At 38.7% G+C, this 26,345-nt stretch overlaps 1 long non-coding RNA gene across 1 annotated transcript in view; it reads left to right on the top strand.

Moving 5' to 3' along the window:
- LOC146543650 (uncharacterized) overlaps positions 1 to 26,345 on the top strand; it is a 119,397-nt gene that overhangs the window by 10,890 nt on the left and 82,162 nt on the right. The window contains exon 2 of the long non-coding RNA XR_014885729.1: positions 25,018 to 25,118. This is a non-coding gene — a long non-coding RNA (uncharacterized LOC146543650). The remainder of the gene's footprint in view (positions 1 to 25,017; positions 25,119 to 26,345) is intronic.

The following is a 26,345-nucleotide window of genomic DNA, read 5'->3' as shown; positions in this document are numbered from 1 at the left end:
ATGTTTCACAAACATTTTCAGGAGAAAAGCAGTGCTTATTCATAAATATGCATTGCACTGCAAACGATCTGTAAATAGCCTTGTGTGGCTGATTTGGGTTTGAAGCTTAGGGAGGGTTTGGGGGCATTGGGTAGGAGGAACTATAAATTTTTATTTGAGATATGTCCTAAAAGGACTTTAAAAACTTCTTTCATCTGAAGACATTTTTCTTTCTTTAATTGGTTGCCACTGACATAGCTGGTTAGTAAAAGCTGGTTAGTGAAAGAGTTGTGGAAGTAATAACAATTAGCACCATTAGCTCTGTGCATCTAAGTACATACAGTTTATCTCGCTCCTTACCAAGGAAATGATTTCCTTTCTCAGATAAGCACACCTAATCAAATAACTTGCTACATCATGTAGTGAATCTGAGGAATCACTGCGGAAACAAGTTTAAGGGCATGAAACTACAAATACTTACTGGGGGTAAACTTTACTCTTGGGAGTATTTCAGTTGAATCTGAGAGGGATTATGTGGGGTAATAAGCTCTGAACTTCAAGGAAAGGTTTTGCAGGACTGATCCCCGAGCATGTTCAGTTTCAGTCTTCAAATAAAATCATATAAATCTGTAGTCAGGGGCTTTTAATAAACATATTCTATGCCATAAATTACTTTCTGAGAAGGATTTTTAGAGGCAAAATTTTACAGCGTTGACCTCCAATAAACTCATAACATTCTATCATGTTAAATATGTATTTAATAGTTTCAAACCTTTTATTTTAGAAATCCAGTGGGCCTGAAGGACTTAAGGCTGCTACAGCCTATTGTGTCAGTGGATATTTATAGAGGCTTAAAAATGCAGATTATTGACTTTATTATTGATGCAGAGGAGCCAATATAGCCTATCAGGCAATTAAATGTTCTTTTATAAAGATCTCATTGCATGGAGACTGAATTTATGGGAGTGATGAAACTTAATGTCTCCACAGAAATGATCGCATCAGGTCTGAAACGCATTAGGGGATATTAGTATTAATTTTCACACTCATACCTGTAGTAATGAGAACTTATAGTAACTTACAAATATAAAGATGTGGCTGTAGAAGTTACTATGTTAATTTAAACAAATACTGAAGGGTAATGATCTTGCATCATTTCCAAGAGTTTTTGTAAATCTAGAATGATGTGAAAATCTGCAATTTTTATTTTCATTTCTATGTTTCATTAATGAACACTTAGCCACAGTTCATCCCTTTCTAATATAGTCATAATTGTACATCAATTATTCTGAGACTTATTTTTATAGCTAATGAAGGATTTGGGGTTTATCCACACACTTGGTGGCACTGAACATGGAAATTGTTCTTGGCTGTTCACTCAAGTCCCTGTAAATTAGGTCCTACAATCAATTTTGCTGTACTGTCTTCATTTTGAAGTTGTTTTTTCTTTTTTAAGTATGCTCGCTACTCCCTAGATGTGTCCCCACATGTCCTGCAATCCAGGTATGTTGTTTGATTTTTTAAATAGGAATGTGAAGTTGTTTGGTGATAAGTATGAAGAAAAAGGAATAGAAAATAACTAGAAGTGCCCCAGAAGAATGTAAGCTTTCAAAGTGTTTCCTGCTTAGGGTCACACCTCATGTTTTTGGAGATGAAGCTGCCTCCTTGTCAACAATGGCTTTGTCATTAAAATCCTGTAGTTGGCACTCTCAGATAGTGAATTCACCTGAAGTCTGCTAGCATCTGCTAGTGTACAGCCCTTCAGCTGTTTGTTGTTTTTTTTTTTAAGATCTGGACAATTGGGACTTCACACTGTGTGTGTGTCCAAGGTTTGGCATGGAACAGGTGTGTGCATTTGTTTTTTAGGACTCTGAAGCTGCAGCAGGTCTTTTGCTCCTCCGTGCTCTGTCTTCTCTTTGTGGGTTGACTAATGAAAAGTCTGAATTAGAGGTTGCACATGTAGGATGTACAGTACCCCCAGACATTCATATTCATATTTTATCCATGTCCACGTAACCAATAGCAATAGTGACTATACGCTCAGAGTCTGTGTTTCTCTGTTTCATGGAGTCTACTTTTCAAAATTTCTGCTGTATTTTGAGACAATTATTTGCTATTTCTTATGGCTTTACCAGAAATTTTTAACATTAGCTCTTCAATCTTTCTCTTCATTTGGGAAAAGAAGAAAAATCAGGGAAGGTCACATCAGTACAGCCTGCACTGTGTGGTCCACAAGCAAACAAAATGTTTGTATGGACTACTTAAATTGAGAAGAAAAACATTTGCTTTTTTATTTATTTATCATCATCTTAAATGTTTGGCTTTTCCCTTTGATGGAAATCTCCCTTTTGTGCACAGCCATCACACAAAAGCATGGGAATGCTATTGTACTGCCAATAGCATTTGTTTGCCCCCTACTTTATTTAATATCCTCATGTAAGTAAAACCGGTGTTACCCTAATTTTAAGTGCTTTAGAATCTCCCGATTTCTGTTATGAGTGATATATGTGCAGTGTCTGTCTACATAGTGGTGGAAGCCCTCATGAAAGAAAACTACTAAACAAACAGTGCTTCATGAACTGCAGAGTTAAGAGAGTGTTTGAGTTCACAACTTTAGGAATTTTTAGTTTCCATTCAAATCAGTGAGACCTGTTCTTAACCCTAAGAACTTTTTGTACTTCCGTGCTGTTTTAATAAGGTCATTTGTTGAGTAATAATTAAAACAAATAGTATAAAGGCTTTTTAGTTTTCTATTCCATTAATATATGACTACATGTAAGATGATGATATAATTTAATATAGGCAACTCCTCTGTGGTAACTGTGAAAAAGCTTTATGCACTAGTGCAAAAAAATACTTAAGGTCCCTGACATGTTTGTTTTCAACTCTTTCATTTTTATTTTTTTTTTAATCAAAATGTACCTTAACTATAAAATACATCCTTTGTAGAAGGAGGCTGTAGAGAAGTCCCTAAAGTGCTTCACTTTGGGGAGCTCTGTTAGTCAAAGCAGGGGGCTTTACAAGCCACAAGTTTTTATAAGTATCTGATTCTTCTCTTGTTGAAATCAATGGAAAAAACCCTTTTAGGTTGCAGTGGCAACAAGACTGAAAGGAACTGCTGTGCTATAAACTGAAGTTTATTGTTCCATTTTCTGATTAACATCTTAAACTGCATTTTGATCATGTAACTTCCGGTGTTCTCTCATTGATCTTTGGAGAGAAAAGCTCATCAGCCAAGGAATCTATCATTGGAGATCCCTTTCAGTTACTGTGTTGAGAGTGCAGCACTGTCTTAGCTCTGAGAGCATCTGCTCCATGTGGTGACCTATCACAAGAGTTCTTACACTGCTTTCCTTTCAAGATCTAGCAGTGATATTTTTCTGTACAAAATGTTTAATTTTTTTTTTTTTGCTGAATAAATTTAATGAGTCAGACTCCAAATAAGGTTACTGTCATTCAAAAAGTTCAACAGCTTGGCCACGGCCGCTGTCCCACTGAGATGTTCCTAGCCTGCGGAATCATGCCATTTAACTGTCCCAAAGGTCAGTGTTAGAATACAAAAATATCACGTTACCTTATGTTTGCTGCTATGAGTAATAATGGGCAGGTGGTGAAATGTAGCTAACGTATAGCAGTTTGGCTATGAGGCAGAGACACATTAACATTTCTTTCATTTCTTTTTTTCCTAAATGGGTGGTGGTCTTCTCATTACGCAGGTTTTTTTTTCTCTGATGCCTCATCTAGCTCTCGTTCCTCAGGTAGTATTGAGGTAAGTGTGCAGCATATAATCTAGGATTACACTTAAACACAAATGGGAGAAGGAAGAAATTGGTGAATCTGGGCTAAAACTTCTTCCGAGTGTAATGGCAGATAGGTCAGGCATCCGTTCCTCTTGTTACTGTTATATTATATCATTGGTTTTTATGTGTAGGTATAAATGAGTACCTCCCTTTCTCCTTCAGTTTAATTTTTTTTTTCTCTTACACGTGCCATCCATCTGTAGTACAAGGGCACTGTCATATGCTCAGTTACTGCTGTTTGTCATAATGCAAAACCAGGCCTGATGTGTCAGAACCTTCTTTACTGCAGGCCGGTAAGTCACTGCTAAACAAAGGCTGTGGAATTTTAATAGAATTAAGGCACTAACAAATAGGGATTAATTGGAAATTAGGGCATGTAAGACAGAGAAAAGCTAAGACAAATCAATTGCTATATCTATAAGTCTGAGCTGACCATAAATCAGCAGCAAGATGCATTGGACCAAATAAATCATGGATGCAAACAGTGAAAGTTAGGTGTGAACAAATAGGTTTAAAAAAGGTTTTACAGCTGCTAAATGAATCCACAGTTGACTATAAGTGGAGTGATGCGAAAAGTGTAGAGCAACAATAAAAGAATTTAACCTGCCATCCTGCCTCTGCTGGGAGATGCAGTGTTTATAGGAGCAGGAAGAAGCAGAAATCACATGGCTCGTACCTTGGCAGTAGTAGGGTCTATCCCTACATCAGTTTTATACATCTCTAAGCACTTTGAATCTTCCTTCACTCTTGTGCTAAGCACAGATGGTGCACGTACCAGCACTGAGTTTGGCAGATGGGCGTGAGAGTGTGGAAAGTAACATGGAGAAAAAGCGAAGTCTCAGTACCGGGGCTGCCAGGTGATGTCATTTGTGATGTGAGATGGAGAAGTTTCTGGGCAGTTCTGTGCTTCAACCTGCCTTTTCACTAGGGTGAATGTTGAGGTTTTCTGTGCTATGTGCTGAAAAACAAATTCAGCAAATACATCACTGCCTTCCTGGGCAACAACTCTAAATATTTTTGTTGCTGTTCTTGTGTCAGGGTCCTTTACAGGGTTGTTTTTGTTCCACTTTCTAATATATGAAAACTAAGTATTTCTGGCTTGTTATTATTATGATAATGGATAACTTGTACTGTTATTGCTTTATCACTAGCGTGTATATTATTTAGTATGTATGTATTATTTAGCATAGTGTAACGTGTACGGTATAGGACATTGTGGAATGAAGGATATTATACTCTTGTGATTGCTGCAAAGCAACCAGCATTAATTTCAGTTCTGCATTCTTTAAAATGAAATTATAATAATATTCCTGCTCTGCATTGATATGGCTAACGTCAACAAAAAACAGTAATTACAGGACTGATTTGATCCCTTATTAGGCATTTACTCAGGGCTAAATAGTTTGATAAAGCAGAACACGCTGTAACTCAACAGCAAAAGCGTTCTGGATAGTGCTTCTAGCATTCATCTTCCTTTCCTGGTGCGGATGATTGTGCACCATGAAGAGATTGGATTGTTTGCTTCACTCAAGTAATGAAATGTTCTCTGCAATTTCTTTTTAGTCAGCTTGTTGATTCTGAGTAAGTGGGCCTTGACTAGCCTTGGGATTCAGCTAATGTGATACTGGAGATAGCTGAAACTTGGAATTGACTGTGTATGAGCTACATTCAGGCTCATACATTCAGTTATTGTGGTTAAAATACTGCATGATTTCAAATTTATTACTGTTCTTCATTATAAAGAACTGTACCTGAATTTAAATATGTGAATTGATTTTTTTGTCAGTCTGAATTTCACAGTGCCCAGGAGTTCTTCATAGTAACTTGCTCAAGGAGGCCAGGCTTTGGGAATGGGACAGCATGCTGCCATGCATAGGTTACTTACCACTGCACTGCTTTGAAACCATTTGAGGCCAATTTTTGTATCTGGAAAGTATTAACTAGTGGGTGTATCAAACGTATCTCTAAGTACCTATTTTTGTAGAATAGCCGATAGGCAAAAAACATGTTTTTGTCTGATCTGCTCTATTAGGCATTGCACAGAAAGACACAGCAATGTCAATCATTATGTCTGGAACTGCTTAGATGATTCAACAAACCTTTTGAATGTTATTCAAGAAAACATTAATGAAATCCAAGAGATAATGTGGACAGTTGCACTTTTAGTCAGTCTGTGTGTTTCTGCCTACTGTGCTCAACATTTTGCTGGTCCACTTTCTTGCTGTGCTGTTGACACATGAAAGCTGCATTTCTGAGTTATGTGTAGGTGATCTTTATGTGATCAGAAGAAACCAAAGATATGGCCCTGCAACTGATGGTGTGCAGTTAAGTCACCAGGTCGCTTGTCCCAATGCATTGCAATTAACTGTGGGAAATGCGGCAAGATAATGTTATACAATTTCATTGTCTTATGATGAAGAATTATTTTCCTTTATTCTGAAATCCATTCCATTAGGTAGCTGACATGAACACTATTGATTTAAAATGACTTAAAACCCGCAAGCTCTGTTCATCTTAAACCAGAGTACTAGTGTTTCTCCTGCACAGTTCTGCGGCTTGTGTGCATTTGACCAAATGTGCCACAGCTTTTGCTTGTGTCTCTCAGGTGTAAACAGTGTGTGCCAGAATGAACAACGTGGGTATTTGCCCCAGCAAGCAGCCTGATGCTTGTATTCCTTGGTCAGTTGCTCCCAGTGCTAGTCGAGGTTTTTGGAGGGGGGGGTATAACGAATCCAACACAACAGAAAGACAGCAGGAGTCTGCTGCCTCTCTAAGCAAGGAGAAAAGACAATGAGATATACATTTATGGATGAGGAACTTCTTTCAAAACTTCTCTTTATAATACAGTAGCTTGGGAAATATATAATAACGAAGGCATGTTTACTTTTCGTAGAGTATATGGCATGATGAAGATAATAAGACCCTCCAGGGCAATAATTGCTTCACTGTAGGGTGCTCCTGCATCTCAAATTGCTCAGCATCTGGGTTTTAAATCATTTGTGCTCCTGGTGGGTAAAACTGCACGCTAAACGGGCAGGCAGACAAGTAGCGTTTTTAAACTCACACAGCATGATCATGGCACGTGCACATTTAGGGCTGAGCTTGTTATTATCAGGATCTGTTGTCTAAACCAGAGAGACAGACACCAAAATAGATTTTATGTGTCATTCTCCTAATAAATTCTTTTCATAAAGAAAGGAAACATTTGCCCAGTAGTTATAGAGCCAGTGTTGGTTTGGATATTTATATAGGACACTGTCTAGCAGAGAAGTGTTTGTCTGCAGAGATAAGAGAGAATGTAATAAATTGCACAGATTGTGCTGTGGTGGACAGCTGCTTTGAAATTTGTTGCTAACATGGAAAGGAAGCTTTAATTTCGTAAGAAGTGAAGCGATTCTGAATATAGGAATACATTTATTGAAATTGAATCAGTGTTTCGTTTTTACTTGGACTCTGATGAATATTCTGCCTGTAGCACATCTGTCTCTACTGGAGTTTGAGTGCTTGATGGTTTTGTGATGCTGACACAGTTCCTTCTGTCTGTCATGGTTCATATGGGGAATCAGCATTGGGGTTTCTGTTTCTAAAGATTCTGCTGTTGGGAAGAGCTCCCGAGGAGGTGATGGTTCAGAAACAGCTGGAAGTCCAGTGTGAAATGCAGATGTGCTCCTCAACACCAAACAGTTGAAGTGTTGCAGCAATGAGAAGGTTTGCCCCCATGCTCGATCCATCTCACTTTGTCTTAGCACCCTGTGTTCATGTTTCATAGTTATAAGCTCTGCTACTTGTATTTTAGACTTAGAGATTGAATTCTGCTGCAGCCCTGTGGTAGGACAGGCCGATATGTCATTGCTGTCTGTCCTGGCTGCAGGTCTCAAGGCACCTGGCTGCTCTGCAACCACAGGCTCAGAGAGGCCTGGAAAGGCTGTGACTTGCCTGACATCTCTTTTGACAGCAGTGGCAGCTGCTTTGCGCTTTTCTTTCTGTCTTTTCCTGTTTGTTTTTTTGTGTTGTTTTTATTTTTTTTCCTTGGATCAATGCTTTGATCTGATTCAGCTCACAGTCACACACAACTTGTGCTGGTACAACTGAGGGAGCAGCAGGAATTAGCAGAGGGAGTGCTGGCTGCACACAGCAGCCCTTGTTCTGAAAGAAAAACACCTTTAAGTCCTCTATAACTGTGTCAAGTGAAGTGCTCTCATTCTCTCTCTCTTACAGGCTTTTTGTTGTTGTGGATTTTTCTCGCTTTGTTGCTACATGCTTTTTTCCCCCATACAACATGTTGTTTCAACTCTGCCAGTACTCATCTGCCATCTCATTAGTTGTCTGCTTGCTACTGCAGCACTTAAGAAAGGAGAAAAAGTCTGTGTAGACTTCTAGCAGAGAACTGAAAATTAACACTAGGGTGAGCATCACCTGGTTTTAACAAGTCAAACAGAACAATCTCTTTCCTGGCCAAGGAATTCTGGCTGGGAGGCTTGCTTGCTGACTCAGCCACTCATGCAGACTTGACAGTGCCCACTCCTCCGGGGCCTTTTCCCTCTCTGCAGTCTGAGAAGATAAAGATTGCCAAGCAAGTCTTTCCAGTGTTTGCTGCTCTCATGTTTTCCATTGTGGGACTTTATCTGGAAGATTGTGTGCATCAGCATATTGTATGATGATCCTGAAGGTATTAATTATGATGACTCTTGGTGGTTTGTTTGTTTTTTGGCTGTTTGCCACACCATTTTCTTTTTACTTTTTTTCACGAGGAGAGGTTCGATCATTTGGAAGGCTGTTCTGCCACCCAGTGTCACCCTTTTTCACATCTGTAATCATTATTGATATAATCTTAATTTACCTGACATCCCACTTGTCAAGTTATCATCTTCAGTTTTGGGGAAAAGGAAAAATAATTTCTAAGAAATGAAACAGACATAAGACTGTGATGTTCAGTAAATCTCAGAATTCAAAATTTCAGAAAAGATACACAAGTAGATCTGTATTCGTCTCAAACCAGCAGCATCTTAAATTGTCTGTTATATGAAAGATGTGTAGAAACCAAACCTGATTTGTACAAAACACAGTAAAACACTGACGTGCTGGAAACTCTATCAACTCTGTTGCAATCTGTTGCTTACTGCTTTGGTAACAAGTGGATTCCGGGCCTAATGGGGACCAATTGATAGCTGTGAGAAACAAGTGATTCTTGTGATTTATAGCATAAATTGTGAGCCAGTTGTAAACCACAGCTTTCACAGAATCGTAGGGATTGGAGGGGACCTCCAGAGATCATCGAGTCCAACCCCCCTGCCAAAACAGGTTCCTTACACCAGGTCGCACAAGCAGTTGTCCAGGCGGTTCTTGAATATCTCCAGAGAAGGAGACTCCACAACCTCCCTGGGCAGCCTGTTCCAGTGCTCCGTCACCCTCACCGTAAACAAGTTCTTACGGACTTTTGTGCGGAACTTCCTATGCTGTAGTTTCTGGCCGTTTCCCCTTGTCCTGTCTCCACACACTGCTGAAAACAGTCTGGCCTCGCCACTCTGCCCCCCACACCTTAGATACTTATAGACCTGGATCAGGTCCCCTTTCAGTCTTCTTTTCTCAAGGCTAAAGCTCTATCTGAATTGTACTCGTGGCTGCATATGAGTAGGGAAAATGCTTGGTTCCTGGTTGTATCCCAGACAAAGCACAGAAGCTCGTTTGCTTTTGGGGCACAGGGAATCCTTGGCTGTACTTAATGTCCAATAATGTGTTCACCAGGAAACCAGAAATCTTTGTCAAAAAATGATAAATTTCAACCAAGGGAATTTTCGTTTAGCCAGATCCAGTAGATTATAGACTTCAACTGAAGGCGGAGAAGATTCAGTTCCTTAAGATACGTAGCCCACACAAGAGTGACATGGCTTTCGCCATGTTAATGAAGTATATGGAGACTTACCTTTAGAGGGACTTTTCTGCTTTTGCCTGTATAGGTCTAAGGCAATTAATAACTAAGGACAAGGGGTGAAAACATATGGTCTTTGATATTTAATAAATGGTTTAACAGAGTCCACTGCTTAATATTCAGCCTCTGCCTTAGGAGTATAAATTAATAAGCATTAGTTCCTTTTTAATGAGGAATTTTCCCTTTTAAACCTGAATGAATTATCAAAAAGAGTTCTGGCAGAATTTCAAAGACATTTTCTGACCTTCTAGTATTCTGGCCTGCATGAATTTTTAACAAGATGCTATATATCTGGAAGGTCTATTAGAATTTGGCTGCGTGAAATCTGTCTGCCCTCTCGCCCCCCACTTCTTTCTTTCTTTCCTTCTCTTTTATTTTTTTAATTTGGACAATTGAAGAGGAAAAAGGAAAAGTATCTTCACTAGCAAGGAAGTGCTTAATTTATGTAAATGGTGTTTTAAGGAAGAGTCCTTATTTGAGTTAATAAAACCACACACGTTGTTTTTAAATGTTAATGGTGGCTGCCAAAATTACTTTATTAATAATGACATTTTCATTTGTATTCATTTTTGAGTAGTATCAACAATGTAAAGCATTCCAAGATTTGTTTGAAAATGCATGCTTTACAGTATATACCATGCCAGACTTTTTTCCTACTTTCTATTCCAGAAAATCTTTAAGAAACTTATTCATTTCTAAATCTGCTCACAAAATAAGTGCAGTAGATGAAAGTAGATGCTTTAAGTATTTGTAGGCTAATTCTCAGCATAATAAAGAAAGCTTACTGTAATTTTACTTAATTTTTTTTTAAAGGGTTGTTCTGTGACATTTTGAAAAGGCAGTACACCCTTTTTCATTAAAGGTTATAGTTATGCAAATTTTACTGATGCTGCTTTGTAATCTAAATGCCACTTCAAAATAATACTGTATATGTTAATGAAAACTGAGCTATTTAACTTCCCAAAATTATAGTATCACTTGGTCCTACATATGGGATAGTCTGTTAGCAGGTTATTGCTCTGAATCACTGCTGCAGATTCCATGCTTCCATTGCTCACTTCTAGTTCCTATTCAGTACCATGAATTACGTGCCACCTCCTGGAACTATTTGGGAGTTTTGATCTAGAATCTACTGACTGGAAAGCAATTAGAAGCAGCTCTCGCTCCTGGAGATGATTAATGTGCTGCTCCCTCATCATAAGTATCAGCACCTATGTACACTAGAAAAGAAGCGATTGGTATGTTTTAGTAAACAGATTAGTAGAAAGTGGTTGCATTAAGCCTGTTAATCAGTCGTGCCAGGAACCACTAATGGGATTTCCAGGTCACTATTTCTTTTATTTTGCTTGTTTCAGGGGAAAGTTAATCCCTTTGAGCAAAATACATCTCCAGGATAAATCCACAGGAACCCTATGGTCAATAGAATTGCACCTCAGACAGAGCTTATCCACTCTGAAGGACACTGACCATGAGACTGGGGAATTTGGAGAGTTTCAAATTCCATTTGAGTAACAATTGGTCTCTTGAGTCTGGGGTTCACTGACACTCCCCACTCTATCTCTTGGTTGAGACCACCCAAGAGTAGAAGATGACGCTTAAAAAGCTGGCTGCATAAAAGCTGGCTAATTATTTTTTGATGTTACTTTGTCAGAACAGCTTAATCACAGAATGGTCCGGGTTGGAAGGGACCTCAAGGGTCATGAATTCCCAGCCCCCCTGACACATGCAGGGCCACCAACCTCCCCATTTAATACTAGACCAGGCTGCCCAGGGCCACATCCCATGTGGCCTTGAACATCTCTAGGGATGGGGCATCTGCAGCCTCTCTGGGCAGCTGTTCCAGCACCTCACCACTCTCATAGTAAAGAACTTCCCCCTGACATCCAACCTAAATCTTCCCTCCCTCAGCTTAAAATCATTTCCCCTTGTCCTGCTGTTATCTGCCCTTTCAAAGAGTTGATTCCCCTCCTGTTTATAGGCTCCCTGTAGGTACTGAAAGGCTGCGATGAGGTCACCCCGCATCCGCCTTTTCTCCAGGTTTAACAAGTCAGCTCCCTCAGCCTGGCTTCATAGGGGAGGTGCTCCAGTCCCTTGATCATCTTTGTGGCTCTTCTGGACCCTCTCTGACAGCTCCCTGTCTTTTTTGTACTGGAGACTCCCGACCTGGACGCAGTACTGCATATGGGGCCTCACAGGAGCAGAGTAGAGAGGGAAAATCATGTCCCTGTCCCTGCTGGCCACACCTCTTCTGATGGAAGAGTTTAGCTTGGGAACAACTCCACTGTGGCTTCGTTTTCAGTTGTCATTGTTGAGCAGATATAATGTCATGTTTCTAATTTTTCTTTGTGAGGATAGGGAAAATGCACAGTGTAAGGATGTCTCTTGATTTAACCAGTGAGACTAGGGCCTGCAATAGCTTGTGCTAGTACTCATTTGCTGATGTTGTATACTTTCAAGGATGTAAAGTTGAATGCATCACTTATCAGAAGTCAGCAGAGGACTGTGTCCTCATTGTACCTCTCAGCCTGAAATCATTGGCTCTCCAGGCAGCTTTTCAGAGCTCTCTCTCCCCCAGCAGACAACCTGACAGTCATCACCAGACTGTGTGGTGGAGGGGTGGTAGGAAGGTGTGGTGGCCCTCTCCATCTCCAGTAAGAGGTAATGCCTTGTGTGAGGAAGAGAATCCCATGGGGGGAGGAGGGGGGGGTGTCTATTTATTCTCATTTTAACATGGAACATGTGAGTACAAGAAGAAGAAGGTAATTGGACTGACAAGGTGAGAGTGTGCATAATACCAGTATACTTGAAAACTGTGGTAGGAAAAAAAGAATGAAATCTCAGAGTGGTCAGGTTGGTTGCAGGCGCCTGAAGGGTATGTGACAAGGCAAATGAGAGACCTCTGTCTTAGACTTCTTTTTAGCTATACTTAATTTTAAAATGCCTCACTTGATCTTTCTCCACTAAAACTCAAAGTAAAATTAGATTGGATGGGGCCCTGGGTGGCCTGTTCTAGTATTAAATGGGGAGGTTGGTGGCTCTGCATGTGGCAGGGGGGTTGGAGATTCATGATCCTCGAGGTCCCTTCCAACTTTGGCCATTCTGTGATTCTGTAAAATTAGCTTGAGCCAGCTAGTTACTATTTGTGCTTTGGCACAGGCTCCTCACTCAACACTGAAAAATGTATTGTGATGATTAATGCTTGAGCCCTAGGATGTTGTATGGGGTAGTATGTGTGACAGCAGAAAAATTTATAGAGAGACTGGCAAACAAGGCTTGAGGTCTGTGGAAAAGAATTTGGGTGTTCTGGTAAACAGCAGCTTGGCCATGAGTCAGTGTTGTGCCTTTGTGGCCAAGAAGGTCAGTGGTATCTTGGGGTGCATTAAAAAGAGAGTGGCCAGCCGGTCCAGGGAGGTGATCCTCCTGCTCTACTCTGCCTTGGACAACAGGCTACATTTAGACTGTGTCCAGTTCTGGGCTGCCCAGTTTAAAAAAAAAAAAAAAAAAAAAAAAAGGACAGGGATCCTCCTAGAAGGTATCCAGTAGAGGGCCACAAAGATGATAAAGAGCCTGAGGCATCTTCTCTGTGAGAAAAGGCTACGTAATCTGGATCTGTTCAGCCTGGGGAAAAGAAAACTGAGAGAGGATCTTATTAATATTCATAAATATCTAAAGAGAGGTAGGAGGCCGGGCTCTTCTCGGTGGTGCATTGCAATAGGACAAGGAGCAATGGCCTGAAATTTGAATGTAGGAAGTTCCATCCAAACACCCGGAAGAACTTCTTTACTGTAAAGGTAACAGAGCCCTGGAACAGGCTGCCCAGAAGAGAGGCTGTGGAGTCTCCTTCTATGGAAACCTGTCTGGATGCCTACGTGTGCGACCTGTTGCAGGGTACCTGCTTTAGCAAGGGGGATTGGGCTTGATCATCTCTTGAGGTCCCTTCCAATGCCTGCAATTCTATGATATGCTGTGTTTGGAGAGGACACGTTTGATGGTACAAACAAGTTTGTTTGGTAAATTAGAGATTAGGTTATGTGCCTGAGACTGCAAATCTGTACTGACAAAGTGCTACCTGGAGTGATGCCACAAAACTGTCAGGGCAATCGGAGAGTCTTTGCACTTAAGAAATAAAGGATCAATGTGCCTGAGGAGATGATGGAACAAAGGAAGAGTGGAAATGAAGGCAGGGTTCAAATATCCTGATTTCAGTCCAGTGATGTCTGTCAGACTATGGTAGAGGAAATAATGATGGAATTTTGAAGACCGCACAGTTGTTAATCTCCCGAATGCCATCAACTGTACTTTGGAAGTGCTTCCACGTGTCTCAGATCAAACGAAAATACCATCAATACCTATTCAATTAAGCCAAGTCTCTGTGACAGTACTATTGACTACAGTGGAGAGCAAAGTGCTATCTAGATAAATGGAAGAACAATTAAGAAACTGTTAGAGACTGTTGTGCTTCAGACAAACCATTACATGCCCCCTAGAAAGTAACAAATGGAGGATTTATTGGGATGGAAGTATTTTCTAAGCATGATTTGAGTAGTTTAAACTCAATAAAATAAAATAATAAAAAAGTACCACTGTGAACATGGTGCTTATCTGAAAGGATATAACCATAAGTTTGTACTCTGCGTTACATCTGTAGGCTGCATACGTTTGCGAATGATATTTTTTCTGAACAGATCCTTGCATATGAACCTTATCTACTTCTATAAGGTAGTCAAATTCTGTTTCTTTGCCTTTTTTTTTTTTTAATCTCTTCAAATACAATATTTTGAATTTCAAAAGATTTTGTTTTGAAACAGCCATCATTTTTGTTTTTGTTTTCTTCGTACATTCCATGATTTTGCTGGCAGGAAAATTCAAATGCGGCTAGTTTTAAATAATTAGGGAATATTAATAAAGAATGAATTCCAACCAGTGTATATGGCATTTCACACAATCTATTCTAAGACGTGCTCTTCCAGTCATAAACTAGAAATTGAGTGTGTAATTTAAGATATATGCCAAATGGGTGACTTTTTAAATACTGACTCATAAATTGTAAATACTAATATTCACAAATATTATTTGTAGAAATTAATTACAATTAATAATTGCTGTGCTAATTATTGACCTGTGCTGGCAAAGGTTCTTTGCATATGGAAGAAGCAGCACATTTTTCTTGGTGATCTGGAACACAGTTGCAATAATAGATACTCTGATTCCAACTGGAATATTCAGGCTTAAATCAGGCTTAAATCAGGCATTGAATATGAAGCACTGCAAAGCTGCTGAGTGCTGTTGTTTGTCTTCCATTACGGTGTTAAGCTTGCCACTCCCATAACTTCAGCTCCAGCAATCAGTTGCATTGAAGAAACACTACGGTCTCCGTGAAAACATAGCTGTTTTCTGGAATGCAATAAGAAAATATTCCTTCTTAATTCAATGAATAGACAAGTTTACATCTGAATGACTGTAGATGCTTTTTCATGCATGTGCATTGATATATGATTATATAAACTCTTGCTTTTTTTCAATTCTGAACTTGGGAAAATAAATAAATAAATGTATAGCTCTTTTTAGCTGTGAGAATTATGTATGTTGCTCCCCCTACAGCAGAGAGAAGTTTTCAGGCTCACAGCTTCAGGTTTGCTTCTCTGCTAATCTTTGATAGCTCATTGTCTGATTGTATAATCAACTCAAGATTTATCTAGACGTTCGTTCTTTGCACCTTGTGTGGTCTGTAAGTTTGATCAGTGCGTAAAAGGCCTTTCCTCCTGAATACTGTTTGATGTAAATCAAGCCCTAATTTCCCATGTGTCTCCATTGTTTTAGGAGGCTGTAAGAGTTGACATCAGCTGCAAAAAGAGGGCAGAAAGGCAGGCGGAATTGAGGACTTACTGATCTTTTTTGCTCACAGCAATGCTACGGCTGTGGCTGCTCTGCAAAATGGTTTCACACCAAGATGAAGAGTAGCTTGAGCACTTCCATGCTCAGAAGCAAGTTCTGAACTCTGCCTGCATTTTCTCAAATGAACAGCAAGACCTTTGCACAGGGGAGACATGACTGTAAGGAGAAAAATTAAATCTAAAGACAAACCGTGGACACCTTAACATGCATGCGGAGTACTAAAAGGAGGGGAAAAAATGAACTTGTGCTGTTGTTTTAGTCTGCTTCAGGACAGAGGCTTCACTGCTCCTCTGAGCTTGAAGGGAGTTCTAAGCACACCTAATTGAGTTGAACTTGGTCGCTAATCACATACAGATCAAAGCATTATGTGATAGAGGCCATAACACTTAATAGGGAAAAAAGAATCCATTTTTAGTAGTTTTGGAATGTATTAGAGGATGTATCACAGCTAGTCTGTTGTTATTGATATGTGCATTTATTTGCTAGTCATCAACTTGCTTGCATTTGTTATTTTCTGAATATTTTAAGTCCTCAGTAAGTGCACTTGTTAATTTTAGCAGCTGAGCATGTAGCTCCATATTGTTTGTCTTTATTTGGTTGCAAAACAAGCAATTTTTTTGTTGTTGTTTTTAGAGAAAATCCCTGGAGAACCAAGTAACACATACATCATATAATATGCTGTTTGGAACTACATCGTTTTATTCTATTTGTAACTTGTTAGTCATTTTACTTCTTACTAGCAGTAGCTCTTGTTTCACTAAATCTATTGGGGATAGAGAAATAAGATATTTAAGAAAGCAGGCATCTTCAGTTGCTTTACTGGATTAAAGAAGAAACATAGCAGATTCAAAAGGAAAATGAAAATAAATGCATATTTGTTCTTGAGATAATATGTTAACATAATTCTATTATAAGTATTTATCTCCAATCTGTCTGACTCAAAAGATTATAATATAAGAAATCTCCAGTACACCAAAAACAAGAGTTGATAAAGAAAGCATTGTTCTAATTCAATGTATCTGACAAATTACCTCAAAGGCAAAAAAAATTGCTGCATTTCTTTTTTCCTCTTCCAACGAAGAAAAAGCTCACATCCTTATCACATTACAACTTCATGTTGCAAACGTTGTTCATAATTAAAACTGTTTATCTTTTTTTTTAATCGGAGAGCATGGTTCAACCTGATTTCTGGAATAAGCTCCAGTTCAAGGCTTTAAAGCTGAATTCAGTATTGTTTTTACCTAAGTGGTGACAGATGAGCATACTGCCACTGTACGAGCCTGCTTACTTCGTTTTGTGCTTTGGTGTAGGTTATGCAGTATTTTAAATGGACAGCAAAAGCAATAATCCCCTCAGAGTTTGTTCACTTCCACACAAGCAATTTTTCAAGATTAATTTGGATGTAGACAAGGAGGGAAATGGAGGAATGGAAACAAAACCACCAGTAAGTCAAACTGTTTCTGATGAGTTAATGTGAATCCTCCATTATTGGCAGAGGATCTATGTCAAGTCCTTCCTTGGCTTCCATTTTCTGTTGAGAGGTGGGGATAAGCTTTTCAAATTGACACAAGCTTAAACATGCTTTTTAAAATTGTTCATTAAATTTAAAAAGCTGTTAGGACATAAAGTAGCACACATTAGGGATAATTGCCCTGCACCTGTTTTGCCGAACTGTAACAATGATCCTAGTGTAGCAAAAGCAGTAACCACTGCAGTGGTGCAAGTTGCACGTGTGATTAAAACCTGAGCTTATAAAAATGTCAGTTCCCCAAATAGCCTTGTGTGTTCTGACATAGGTATGCAACAAACCTGGGTCTGTGTTAGATCTGGTGTATTAATTACCTCATTGAGATAAGAAAGCTGTTTTCTAGCACACATGAAGAAGGGTATTTAAAAATCAGATTGGGTCAATCAGCACACTTGTGGATTTTCTTGATAATTCTTTGTTTGTTTTGTTGTTGTTTTGTTGTGTTTTTTTTTTTAAATTTATTCTAGGCATCTCATGTACTTCTTGATGATTTGTTCAGATGTGAAAGACCTTTCCTCTTGGGGTTACATGCAGGGTGATGGTCAGTGTGCATCTTTTGCTCTTCATACCATACTGATGATGTTCAGAGTAGCCATTCATATCACAGTAACTGGGAAAACCACATTTCTTCATGTCTAGATTTGGGCATGGATGAAGTGAGGAAAGTAATTGCAGTGGAAATGCTGAGTCACAGCTTGAAGCAGTGATGGAGCTCCTGGTGGGAAGGCAGGGCCAAGCCAGGGAGCTCAGATGCATGCAATGTACCGGAGCGACTGGAAGGTGTGTAGCAGGGATGCTCCCCTTCCCAGCCCTCATTTGAGGGTTGGCAGTGGAGGTGAGGGCATCTCACTGGAGATCCCTCCATACCTGAGGCCTTCCAAAGGTAAGCAGGTTTTTTATTTCTGTGCCCATAGGTGTTGCATTTGAGCAAATCCTTACTTGCTGCAGCCTGGGACCTTGCTGCTTTACTGTCATTGCTGTGCTTTCTATCCTGTTGCTGTAGCTTATTATAAAGTGGGGAAAAATACATTCAAAATACGTTTTAAGTTGAATACCAGGCGCCTTATCCGAGCCATTTAGACACAAGTAGCACTTGTGTTAAAATACACACTTGTAACAATAGTCACAGAGATGCTGTGTGCCTTTAGTAGCTTCATATCTTAATACAACAGTGAATCTTGATCCTGTGTCCAAAAGTATGTTGCAACATTCTTGGTGATGAGCTTACTGAAGAGGAGGAACGAAAAGGATAAACTATGCAAACTTGTGCAGACTTCCTGTCTTTCAGATATGCTCAACTTGTGATTCCAGAGTGAAGATGAGAAGGGCAGTGTAGATGAGGAGTGCTGGAATGTACAACCAGTTGACTTTTTATTTTTCTTCCCTGAGGTTATCAAATCTCTCTTCAAGTCTCTTTAGATCTGAAGCAGATTTAAAGAGCTATCGTTTATTTGTCCTACCGTGTATTCTGTAGGATAACTTCTCAGTTTGGCTAAGTTCCTGATAGCTAAAAGTCACTTGCACACTTTTTGCCAAGGACGTGCTTAATCAGCTGCACTCAGGTAGGAGGTAACAGCAGCTCTCTCCTGGGCTTTGTAGTGAGTCTTCGTGTAGATAAGCAACGCGGTCCACCGGCAGCTTAAAAGTGTCTGTGCTGTTTGAAGCGAAGTCCATAGACTCTAAGCTATGTTCAGAGTTACTTTGATAAATGCATAGCTTGAATATTCTCAGCCAGAGAAGAGTTTTTAAAACTGGTAGACCACCTTTCCCAAGCTAGTGAAAGCTTCATGTCATTTGCCTCTTTTTTGTGTGTGTTTTCTTCTCTCCATATACAAGGATAAAAGACTAAAGCCCATTATACTTGAAGAAATGTATTTTGATTCCTTTTATATTGTCTTCTTTAAATATGGATGTTTTATGACAGTATTGTTGTAAATCTGAGATGATTCTTTTTGCCTTTGAAGCTGAGATCTATTTTTCATTTTAATGTGTCTACCAGCTTCATGTTGCCTGCACTGTGAGATTCCTGTGAAGATGCAGTGCTTCTGCTTTTGCTAACTCTGTCGTCGTCTTCTCAAATGCAGAGTTGGATTCAACTTTGATATAAGAGGGGCTTAGAAAAAAAAGTTTGTTCTCTGCCATGGGCAGTCGTTATAGTTTTTGTTGGTATCCTCCTATTTATAGGCTGTGTTTTAATATTTCTGCATTCTGTTTGACTCTAGAATTTTCTGCTAAGACACAGGTATCTGTTCAACTAACTTTGAACAGTGCTTGCACTTAAAATGTCACTGGGTCTTCTTAAATATACCTGAGTAGCATAAGCAGTGGAATCTTATTCTTTTCCCTTTCTTGTATTTATCTAGGAATTTCTCACTAGATTATTACTTATCAGGTTCTTGGTAGTAACTTCTGTGGCCTTTCAAGTTGGTAAATGTGTATCCATTAAATTTATTTCACGATATGATTATTTGTTGCTTCCCTTCACATTTTTCTGATAACAGCGCTTATTGAGTGCCCTCAATTATTTGTACTGATATTGCTGTGATATCAGTACAGTAGATGTAGAAATGCAGAACTCTGTTATTGTCTCAGGATGGTCCCTCCACTGCATCCTGAAAAATCTTCTCTTCCAGAAAATATTTCAGGGAGCGTATGAATACATTGATCACGTTTCTAAACATATATAGTTGTTAGTCATCTGGGGAGCAAGGGGGGGGTGACAATGCATTTTAAAGCATTTCTTCAAGAAAAGGTCAGTTTCATCTATTTTCTTCTTCTGCTTTGTAGTCACTATGTCTCAGCTTGGTCGAATCCTGCATGTGATCTCTGCCTCTTTTCTCAACAGTGAAGAAGGCAGGAATTTGTGCTTGGCAGGCTTGCAGTAGCTTGGGGATGGGAAGTTCTTTAGAAGGAAGAGGCAATTCAGATTCTAGATACAGATTTTAACCTTTATGACTTTTTTCAAGAATTTATCTTTCAGATTCACATTTACAAAGTGAAGATCAGAGAAATTGCCACAGGAAGGAAATAGAGGTTCATACAGTGGTTAACTTTTCTTTTCTGGTAATCTGGTGTTTAAATAGGTTATAGTGCTTGCTGACCAGCAAGTGCTACATTTTGCATATAGGCAGATGGTCACAGTCTGCAATTCAGTATTTAAATTGTTGTTGTCAGTTGGTCCTTTGGCTGACCGCAGTGCACAATGAAATTCATCCTGCATATTTCTCATGTGCTTATTTTGCAACAGTGACTTAACCTTGTGGTGCCTGTAGCCAGGTTCAGGGATATCTAATTTTTTAAAGCTCTCCACCAGCTCCTCATATTTGAGGATTGCTAATTTTTACCCCTAACTCAAACAAAATAGCATTTACTTTGTGTAACCCATGGGGCTTTTTTCTCCCTTTGGTGCAGCAGGCTGACTTTTTCCCTACCAGCCTTTTAAACATTAAAATTAAAATTAAAAATACTCTTTGATTGGTCCTCTAAAGAAAGTTCTAACTGTATGAGCCTGATTCTGTAAAGCAACCGAAATGTACCTGAAAACATTTTCTCACAGATGCAAATAATGGCATTTCAGTGATAAATGGTTCATTTACCAGTATAAAAATGGGCACTTTGTCATATCATAGAATAATAAAGTGGTACTATATTAGCATCTGTGAAGTGTTGTTTAAAGCTCCTCATAGCTACTTATGTGACTAAGTGGCACAATGAGCCAGAGCATGCTGACAGACCTTCAGCTATGCTTTAAGCTGAAAAGTTAGTGCTTAATGCAGTATCCCTGGAAGAAGCAATCAGCACATTTATATAACACAGCTCACTTATTTCCTATCCTCAGATCATAATATTAAATTGTGTTAAAACAATATTAGGAGCACAATGTTTGGAAGAGTCCAGCTTGCATCCATTTTGAATCAGCACGTAAGTGAGCTGAAGCACAGCACATGTGAGATGAAGCACAACCTAGATGTGTTTTCTAGTGGTATGCTGCTCTGTAAGTCAGATCTGTCACAACACAGCTTTGTGAATAGAGCCTTACACGTTTCTGAGGTGTTGCATAGAAAGTGAGAAAAATGTAGATGCACACCCAGCATCCCTATCCCTCATTTCTGTGTTTCGTGTTCCTTATCAAAGCAGATCTGATGCATGTGTGTACGCAGCTTGGCATCGTGGAAAGTACCTTTCTGCTGAAACAGGTCTGTGGTCTTTGCTTTCGTTGCCTCATGGTATAGTATTTAACTGTTTCTGAAAACATTTGAGTACAATGTAAATGTTGAAAACTTTGCTAGAACTGCAGATGTCCATGGTTGCCTGACTTCTGCATACTCAGCTAGAACATTGCTTAGTGTAACAGTAACCAAGGGCCTGGATGTGACCTGGAAATTATTAGAGAAAAAAATGTCTTGAAATTAAACATATATGAAGCATAAACATATTTCTGAGAAAAGCTGAGTTATATTTGCAAAGTAAGCAAATAGCAATTTGGAATTAGTTGGGCTTGAATTGTTGAGAGAACCAAAAATGGAGTTGCGTGTCTGGCAGAGCACTGAAATTATGGTTGTCTGCTCTGCTGCTGGTTGTTGCCAGTCTTAACAGTGCAATTTGAGAAATATGGGAGAAATGTGGCCATCTCTACAAATACTTGTCAGTCACAAAACTGGTAAGTCAGCAAGTGATCTTGAGTGGCATCAGTACAAAGAACCTATCCTTAAATGGAGCAATTTGTTTTTTCCAATTCATTTTGTAGCTGCAAAGAAGAGAGTAATTTTGCACTCTACTCTGAGCATTATTCCAGTATATAAAAAGAGGGTTCTTGGAAAGGCATTCTCCCAGCTTGTCGTTGTGTTCTTTTCCAGACTAGATATAAGGAGAAAGTTGTGGGATTTTCCCCACTTAGAATATTATAGCAAATATCTGGGTACTATCCGGAAAGGAGATCTGAGAGGGAAAATTATTTTTCTGAGTACTGTTGGCAAGGGATAAAGGTTTTTATTACTAGCTGCTCATCATAACAATAAGAGTTTGAAAAGAATTATTGGGCCACTGACGGCAGTGTAATGAATTATTAATACAGAGTAGTTTATGAAAATTAATGTTTACTTTTATTTGAAGTTATGCTCTTTGAGAATGTGAGAAAACCAGAAGATGGCTTTGCTGATTCAAGACTAATCAATACCTGAGGGATCTATTAAGGTCTTAGTGCAGACCATTAGGGTTGTTTGCAAGAGTCTTACTGAAGTCAAAACACAGTATTGGGCCTCTCTTGGTAGAGGAGAGCCTATGTACCTTATTTTATGTTTATACCAGGGAAGTAAATATGACTTTGAAACCATCATTGCTTCTTTCCCTTTATCCTTTCAATGTGTTTTTAGATTGAGTAAAATGGTGCTTTCTCCCTATTGTACTGAAGTGTTAGAAGCAAAAAACAAGGAATGGAAAATGAGCATTTTCTGCATTTATTCCTTTGTATTGCATGTATGTATTTATCACTGTTTTTACAATGGATTTCAAACGGACTGTGAATGGTTTTGCATTCAGAAACCTACGTTCTGTTATCATACGTTTCTTCACAAGCAGTCCAGCTGACTCAAAGATGACTTTGCCTCATAAAAGTTGTAAAGGCACCAAACCTAATTAAAAGCCTACAGCTCTGGCTATACTATATCGCCAGGCTTGTAAATAGTAAAGTACTGGAGCTTCAGTGCCCTGCTCCTGCTTTTCACTGTGTTTGTGACCACTGGAGAGAACTCTTAAGACTTTGAGCCAGCTTATAGTGAATCACATTTGTATAATCAGGCCAGGCTTTGCTGACTTCCAGTCACTTACATACTTGAATATCTGTTGAGAGACATGGGATTGCTGGTCAGGAATTTACCATAGAAGGGGAGTTTGAGTGGCGTGCTAGGTTTTGTAAATCATAACTGAGTACTTTTGGACTGATAATAATGGAGAGGCATTCTTAAATTGTGTCGTGGTGTGGTGGTTTTTTTGTTTGTTTGTTTTAGTACAGTAAGTTTGCTCTGTCCTTGATGTTTGAAGGTATTTAAGTGGCTAACAGGTAGGTAGGAGCAATGTTTCATTTATTTGAAGAACAAGCTTGCTTTGATGTGCTGTGGTGCAAGTTTAAGTAGAATGCAAAGAAACAACTGTTACCCAGAGAAATGTTGATAAAGTTGCTTTGTATGCCTCTTTAAAAATGAATGCACTTAAAAGAGCTTGTTAAAGTTGTAGCGGTTTTCAGCTGCTTTCTTTCAGAAATAGCTGAATTTGGTTTTATATGTGTAAAATCTATCTCTGATTAAGTAAATATTCTGAAATGTTTGGAAACATGAGAAAAATAGGAAAAGTGAGTGGAAATTTGTGTCAATTGCATTGTGGGTGGAGGTGTAAGACATTGGTTTGACTAATGCCCTGGAGGCCTACTGTACCAACATGTTTTGTGAATTTTAGCAGGGAGCTTTTAATATCTTTTCCATATATAGCTTGCCTGGTAGGTATGAGAAGATGTTTGTTCCAGAAGAAACAATAGCAACTAGGAGTGGAAATTACTGCCAGCTCATCAGATGCAATTGTATAATAATGAAAGCTAATGCAAGACAACATTCAAGGTTATTTTTAAATCCTTGTAAAGGTCAATGTATTCAATGGTATTCAATTCCAACTGTTGAAAGAGTTATTGTGTTTAAATATGATGTCCTTGTTATTTAGGAAATAAGAGATCTATATTGGGAAGGGTACACAGGTCATACCTGTGTCTTCTCTTTGCAATATTTAGTAAAACAATGAGAGAAGTATCAACCACTGATGACCATTTTTTGTCCCAGGAATTTGTGTCCTTCTCTCCCTGTCTCAAGCTGCTAAGTTCATTACAGAGAAAGAGCAAGGTGCCTCTCTTGTGAACCTTTTCTACCCTGGGTAGCCGTGGAGAGGAGGATGTTCCAGATTGGTCTAACCTCTGGAAGCTCTCAAAATGTCATTAGATGTTGTAAAAATGTCACCATGTAAATGCTCTAATTTTAATGGTCTTTTGTAATCGTGACTTTTGTCCTTCCAATGCAGTTCAAAAAATTAGTACAAAAACTAAAAAAAAAAAAACACTCAGAGGAGGGAGGAAAAAAGGAGGCATTAATGTTTTCTAGTTAGAGGTGTGTACATTATCTACTTTATATTGTTAACTGTTGAGGAATATTAGAAATGTGCTTCGCAGTATCATGCACAAAATGCTATCATTACATCTAGGAGAAATGTCGGAGTGCAACTTTCACGCTAATGGAGAGTTCTTTTCCTTACAGCTGTGTAGGTAGTGGACTCCATAGATTTTATGTTTAGATATACTTCAGTTTATGATTTTCATCTTTTTGTAATAAAAATGGAGTCACAGTGATATGATCCACGAGCTAGAACAGTCCTCTTAGAGGGAATCTCAACCTTTTTTATCCAATCCTTCATGTGCATTAGGCTATTCATATTTCACATATTTACTTGTAGCTCTATTTATTAAAAAAAAAAATCATTAGAAAGGTAACAGCAATGTTAAACTCACAACAGGTGATTCTCATGTAGTATAAGCTTCGCTGTGCTCCATTTGAATAGGAGAAATATTTCTACGTGAAGGTTTAATACATCTTCACAATGTAATGTGGGCAAAGTAGTTTAATACATAATGCTTAGAGACAGTTTTCATAAATATTTAGTTATCAGACTCCCTTTATCTGCTGGGAGATAGACATTTAGGTGCTTTTGAAGATGCAGACTGTAAGACCAGATAAGATGTTCTAGTTGGTGTACAAACTTGCTGCTGCTTATTTTACAAATCAGCTATCTTAATAAAGGACAGCTACCAGTTGGGTGATAATGGTCATATTAAGTCTAATTACTTTTTCCAGCATTTTCAGTGGGATTACAGGAAGATATCATAGAGAAGGAAAAGAACCGAAGAGAAGGAGGTTCTGAAAGAAGAATGGCTGAAACAAGCAGCATGGACGAGGTAATTCAGAGAACAGTTTTTATATTTGTGATGTGTACACTGACCTTGGCTATTCCTAGCTCTAATTATCTGGTAGAAATGTTTAGCTTTCTTGGATGTACCAGAATATATATTATGTTTCTTTAAGTTCTTTAAGGCAATCAGACATGGAATGAGGAGCAGGTGCTTGGTTGATAATTTGAAAGAGCAGTTCTGAAATTACTTGTACTATTCTATAAAATTAGGTTGGAAAATGTACAGTAATTATACAGATTGATTTCAAATCATGCATCAGAATGTTTCTTTGCTTCCTTAAGGAAAACTCTCATGAAACAGCTGTGTCATGCCATAGGTACAGTATGTAATGTTGCTATTTAGAGTTCCTTGCTCCTGGGACAGGTGCAGCTCAGGCAAATTTTTTGGACAGGACCCTTATTTGGGGTTATGAGAATTAAGGGTGGTCATTTTCATGCTAGAGATGCTTCTGTGCTTAAAATCTCCATCTCCTTTGAAAGAGTAATTGAGACTAACAGGCAGGATTTTCAACAGCAGTTGAGAGTATCATCCTGTGGCTCATCAGGACTGCTCAAAAAGTCTCTGGGAGGCCTTAAATCACAGGGTGATCATATTGTCTTGAAAGTATGCAAATAATTGAATAATATTCTCTAGTAGTCCTTTTAAGGACTATTGAACATAGCTAATTTGCACATGGGATCAAAACATGCTTATTTGCTTTTAGGAATCTTGAAATTGATACTTCTGTGTATTCATTTTTGCAGTTTTGCTTTCTTTTGGCTTGCAAGAGCATATGTACCTTGAGACCACTAAAGTAATCTTGGAAATTGCTGAATAGCTTTTCTTTTCCCATCTGTGGTCGAATCTCCACTGTTTTGTTTTCCTTTTTGTGTTTGTATAAGCTTTCTACATTTTAAATGAGATTAAGTGGATTTATGAAAGCAGTCTCTCGCTATTTGGTTGGCGTTGGAAAATATTCTCTTATTTTAAGAGGAGCTTCAAGAAACAGAGTTAAAGAAACTGATCAAACTGGGACAGCCACATTAGAAATGAATCTATCCAAAGAATCAGATTCTCATCCTGGTTTTCTGGATCAGCCTTCAAAACAAGAAGTTGAGACATGTTTATGGAAAAAAATATTTCCATGTAAGACCCCATATCTTTCATTTGTCTGCACTTGACTAATTTGTTCTAGTTATACTGAAAAATTCAGTTTGAAAAAAAATGAGTAGT

The sequence above is a fragment of the Meleagris gallopavo genome, chromosome 11 (assembly GCF_905368555.1).
Source record: "Meleagris gallopavo chromosome 11, MGAL_WU_HG_1.1, whole genome shotgun sequence".
NCBI lineage: Eukaryota > Metazoa > Chordata > Aves > Galliformes > Phasianidae > Meleagris > Meleagris gallopavo.
Note: the sequence above shows the minus strand (reverse complement) of the source record. Positions and strands in the feature narration are given on the sequence as shown.